Source organism: Leopardus geoffroyi, chromosome B1 (genome assembly GCF_018350155.1).
Source record: "Leopardus geoffroyi isolate Oge1 chromosome B1, O.geoffroyi_Oge1_pat1.0, whole genome shotgun sequence".
NCBI lineage: Eukaryota > Metazoa > Chordata > Mammalia > Carnivora > Felidae > Leopardus > Leopardus geoffroyi.
Window position 1 is genome coordinate 18,280,310 of NC_059327.1, and position 5,962 is coordinate 18,286,271.

The 5,962-nt window shown below is 42.4% G+C and overlaps 1 pseudogene; it reads right to left on the reverse strand.

Annotated features, from left to right (window-relative positions):
- Nucleotides 1-4,506: 4,506 nt before the first annotated feature.
- Nucleotides 4,507-5,463, reverse strand: LOC123596326 (annotated as a pseudogene).
- Between the last annotated feature and the right edge of the window lie 499 nt (nucleotides 5,464-5,962).

Sequence of the window (5,962 nt, forward strand, 5' to 3'; positions counted from 1 at the left end):
TCCAACTACTATAGCTCTGTGGCTTGGTGGCATGATGTTAAAAAAAAAAAAAAGAAAAAGAACATGGGCTTTGGAGACCAACATACATTTTTTTGACACCAATGTCACCCTCAGGTATTGCTGTCTAATTTTAGATTAATAACTTTAATTCCCTGAGCTTTCTTATTTTCTCTAGGTTGTTGTATTCAAGCTAAGTCAACAAAAATGGCTACATATTTTCCCCATTCTTCATGCATACCTCTTTGCCAATGTGATTTTGCATCTTCTGTTATCAAAAGGTAAAGACCGTTTTTCTACCCTTGAATCTGGGCTTGGCTTCTTATAACTTGTCTTTTGCTAATGGGAAATTAGCAAACATAATGCACACACTTTAAAAGAGCTTGTGGGAGTAGGGGTTCACTTCCTTACTGTTGCTGGAGTCTTGCTGGTATGAATTCAGGTATTCCTGCTAAAGGATGAGACCAGTGCAGGAGACCTGAGGTACCCTTACCTAGAGACAGCCACTCCCAGAAAAGTGAGTGAGGCCACCTGGGTAAACCAGCCCCAAGCTAGTCCACTGACTGACCACGGAATGAGCAATTGACCACAAACGCATGAGTGAGCCCTTCCGAGAGCAAGAGAAAACCTGTCCTTATCAGCAGAGCCCAAAGTGATGATCCAAATCATTTCCAAATGGTTTATTACACAGCAAGAGATAACTGATAAGAGTCACATATACCACCCGGCATGGTGACAGGAATCTAGTTAAGTATTCCAAGTTTCAGAGATAATGCTATATTTTTGTTTTTCTTTATTAGTGAGATTAGACTACAGTTTAAAATGAGAACAGTATTCCCAAGCAGTCCCTAACCTGTTCCCAAAAGCCTCTACCCTAGCCATCTAGCTTCCTACAAAATTCTGATGGTGATTTTCTGTCCAGTAATTATCCCATGTTATCTATTTTCCTATTATTGAACAATTGTGTATGTGCATGATCTGGGTAAAGAGTGCCTTCATACTACAAAGCCCCTTTTCAGGAGAAAAACTGATCTGGTTGTCTTCCCCAGAGATGAGATATGTTTTTGCTGATCCCAATCTAGAAAACAAGCGATTCTGACTTTGAAAGTGTCATATGTGATCACTGTAATTAGAACAAAAGAATGCTGTGTTTTTTTCTCTAAACAGTCAAGTTAACTTGTCCTGCAAAGCACAGATCTTTCCAATGAAAGGAAGGAGTGCAAGTTGGTGATTCCTAGCCCTAAGAATAACATGGATCCAGAAGGTAAATATGAGTCAGCATCACTGGGCCCCAATGAGGATACAGCAATAACAACTACAAGCGGCCCAACACCAACTCCTCTGGAGTTAAATTGAGGGTACAGGGTACTAGTCCCACTGAAAATGGTAGTTGTGGCATGGCATGGCATGATAATAAATCTATGAACAGAATGGATGGGAAATAATACATCAAATGAGAGTTCAAAGGCTCCACAATAAGTGTCTCATGTTTATTCCAGTATGACTGCCATTGCTTAAAATGTTGAGCTCTTCATGGGGAATATTATGAGGAAGCTGTCTTATCATGATACAGGCAGGCATCATACTGGGAAGTACACTCAAGATGCAATGAGATGGGGTGCCTGTGGCTCAGTCAGTTAAGCGACCAGCTTCAGTTCAGGTCATGATCTTGAATTTCCTGAGTTTGAGCCCCAGGTCGGACTCTGTGCTGAAATTCAGAGCCTGGAGCCTGCTTCAGATTCTGTCTCCCTCTTTCTCTTTCTCTCTCTCTCTCTCTCTCTGCCCCTCCCCCACTATGCTGTCTCTGTCTCTCAAAAATAAATAAACATTACAATTTTTTTTAAAAAGTAAAAGATTCAATGAGAAAGTCATTCTTGTAGAGATCGGTGGCAGAGAAAAGAGGTGAATTTTTTCACTCTCCTCCACCTTCAGGGGGAAAAAAAAGGAAGGAAATAATGATTATCCCATTAATAACTACCATGGATTACAGTCCGCCTGTCGACTACACTATTCATCACTACAGTTACTCAAAGTATGTTCCATATAATGGCAACAGATGCTACTTGAACAAACCCAATTTGTTCGCTTTGAGAGGTTCAACCTCTCAGAATAATTGCTTATGCATCTTCTCCCCCACCTCTTTCCTGCTACAAATACAAAATCACCCAACAACTAATCACAAATAAACATTACTGAGTTATTAGTTCATCAGTAAGATCAAATGGATCAATAGGGTGATAGGATTTAAAACTCCACTTTGATTCAGAAATCCAGTTATTCAATTATTACCATCCTATTGTGTATCTACCCTTTGGATGAGTTGTTTAGCTAAAACAGAATTTACTTGAACTAAAAGGAAGAGAGGGTTTTTCCTGCCACATCATTTAAAATTGGTTAGAATTCATTATGTATCTCTAGAGGTTAGGAAAAGCAATAAATTGGATATATGATCAGCTCTGGAAGCTAATGAGCTAGAGAGTGGGTGGGAATCCAATAGGTATAGATTAAGAATAGTTATGAAAGTCAACCCTGTCCTGGGTGGTGACTATATCAATAGACTATATGCTAAAGACTGGTTGTTCTTTTTTCTAAACTTGCCTGACTCTATTTTCATTAAAATATACAACAAAAACACTTGTTAGAAAGGTATGGTTTTCAAGATGAGCCTAAATTTGAGAAAGAACCCTTAAAAATAATGTTTGAAATATTAGATGTAGAATTTTATACTCACTACACAGGAAAAAAAAACATTATTTTTTCAAGCACACATGGAATATTAAAATTTGTGTGTGTAGTTAAGGACACAAGAAAGCCTCAATACATTCTGAAGATCAACGTCATATACACTGCATCTGCTGATAAAGCAATCAATTCAAAATCACGAACAGGCAGGTAATTGATTTAACATATTACCTAGAAAATTAACAACATGCTATTAGAAAGCTCCGGAGGGGTTCCAATTCAAGATGGCGACACAAGAGGCCACTGAGCCCACATCTTCCCACCAACACACCTTATCCGTTCTCAGAAAAAAACCCTAGAACTGGTAGACCGACTCCTAAGCCAACAAGAGATACAACAACAACAAGAGAAGGTCCACATCTGAGCAGGTAGGAGAGGCTGGGGCACAATCAAGTCATATCCCCCTATCCCCTCGGCGACGACTGGGAGGGAACGTAAACCCTGAGCTTCTCTCAGGAGCGAAGGCTTCAAAGACCACGACCATCACCCCAACTTTTAAGACCTGCACCTGCATGCCCACCCCCCAAAACATCTAGCTTTGAAAAGCAAGCAGACTTTGTCCACGAGAGGAGAGCCAGGAGGCTATAATCTGAGCAAACAGCCCTTTAAAGAGCTCGCGCGCTTGGACTCACCGGCCTCAGTGCCCAGCGCGGAAGCGGCTCATTGAGGCGCGAGGGGCGTGCAGGCTCCGTATGGGAGACGCTCATTTGCTTTTTCCTTGTCTCGGAGCTTCGGCCTGAGCGACAGCCATATGATTTCGCACACATTTGGAAGTCGCTGGGGCTGTCCCCAGGGAGGGAGGTCCTGGCGGGTCGCCGTCTTCGGCCTCCCGTCCTGGGCTCTGGAGCCAGTATCTCCCGCCGGAGCTCCCTCGAGTGTGTGGTGCGCAGGGCATTGCGGCTGCGCACAGAGCGTGCCCCTTGGGGGCCTGGCTCTGATGGCTGCCGGGTGGGAGCTTGCGGTCCTGGGTCCCCGGGGGCTGTAACCATCAGAGAAATCATTCTGGGCAGGCTACCACCTCACCTCCCCACCCCACATTGCACAGACTGGCATACCCCAATCTTTCCGTAAAAAAAGTCCTATTTGCTTGTGCAGGAGCTCATGCCTGAGAGGCGGACTTCAGGTTTGACTCACTGGTAAAACACCTGCAAATCTTTGTGCTCTCGTGCTCTCAGGAAACGCTAGGCTGGTGCCCCCCGTCTTTGTCTCTCCTGCCGCCTTGCTACAGCTTACCAGTATGTTCCAGACAGGAGCTTATACACTCATCCGGAGACCCGAGGTCTGTGACTGCTGCCCAGGGGACAACTCTATTGCCCGGCACTGGTTCGCAGGGTTCCAGTCCCACTGGACTGTCTATATCGGCCTACTGTAAAAGGTGCTGCCTGAGGATCTGGCTCCCAGTCAGCCTGACTCTAGGTGCTGAGATCCTCCCCACTGGCACACTGACAGGCTTTGGTACATTCTCAACTCCTGGAAGCTATTAAAAATAAAATGGGCTGCTCCAACAATCACAGGGGTTTGAGAGACAACCAAGAGCTAGGGCAAGGTTGAACAGTAATGTTCATCTCTTACATGAGGCCACCACTTCCACACTGGGAGACGTGGACATTTTATCTAATGCCCAGAAACCAACACAGTCAAGCCAAATGAAGAGAGAGAGAAATATGTTCCAACAGAAAGAATAAAGTAAGATCTTAGAAAGATCTCTTCCTCATGAGGATAGGCTACTAGGGACAGAAAAAATGTATCAATAGTCACCTGGAAATTTCAGTAAAACCATTTAGTGATTTTTATTTTTCTAACACCCGTAAGCTGACTGAATCCTCTCCTCATTGATGCCATCTCCATCTCTCTGTTCCTGAATGTGTAGATGTATAGATGACTGGGTTTAGAAAAGGAGTTAAAGCTACATCAAATATGGCTAGAAATTCATCCAGATGTGTTGAAGGAGAGGGCCACACATAGAAAAAAATCAGTAGGCAAAAAATAAAATCAGGACAGTACAATGAGCTCATGATAGAGTAAAAGGAGCCTCGGCTGAACCTCCAGAGGTGGCCAAGATGAAGATGTAAAAGGATGAGCAAGAAGAAATCAACCAAGGAAACAAACCTACGATTAGCCATGCCTGTGAACTTCAGTTATAAGTGTCTGTGAAGGCAAGTTTGATGAGCCAACGTATGTCACAGTAAAAGCTGGTCTAATACATTAAGGGCTACAGACAGGCAAGTTTACCACAGAAGCCAATTGGCCCAATGGTGAATGAGACCAATGGTCTAGGCAACCACTAAAATCAAAATGCACATTCATGGGTAGAGAGGCTTACATATGGCCCTATAGCTGTCAAAGGCCATGGCTATGAGCAGCACATCTTGTTGCCTTCAAAACGGCATGGCTAAAGAAGACCCAAGCTATATAGTCCCCAAAGGAGATGACTTTCCATTTCTTAAAAAGATCACAAATCATCCTGGGTACTGCAATGGAGCAAGATATCAGATCAGTGATGGAGAAATTGGCTAAGAGAAAACACATGGGAAAATGTAAGTAAGGGTCAGAGGTCACAGTAACCATTATGAGGACATTTCCCATTAGATACAAAAGAGAAGGAAAGAAAAAAAGAAAAAAGAAGCTGGATCTCCTTGGAATTGGAGAGTTTCAGGAACACAAGCTCCGACACCACAGAGTGGTTGGCTCCATCCACTGGCTCATATAGTAGGTTCATTCTAAACCTTCGTTACCTTAAGAAAGAAAATGACACAATTTTGGAAGGAAGAAAATGAAGTAATTCATAGTAATACTATTACATTTTATATAATACCCTCTATGGAAAAGTATATACATTTTATAAGTCAAATATTACCTGAGCATTTCACAAAAATCAAATAATCCTTTTGGATTATGTAGTTACATATGACAGTAACTGAGTTGCCAAATTGCCTTGCTAACACAGGGAATGGTGCCTAGGAAAATTTATTTAAATGACAAGTCTTTCATACCCTATATAAATTACTTTTTCTGATCACTTTTTGGGGGCAGCAGCTAACTCAAATGTAGGCGTTTAAGCAACTAGGAGTTTTGACAGTATAAAATGCCAAATAAATTTGGAACATCTGGTGCTATCCAAGTATAATGAGCCTAAATGAGATACATCGGAAGGAAGAAATGGACAAGGAAACTGGAGACATAGGGAGTCTGGAAATGAGTCCAATAATCTAAAAAAGGAAAA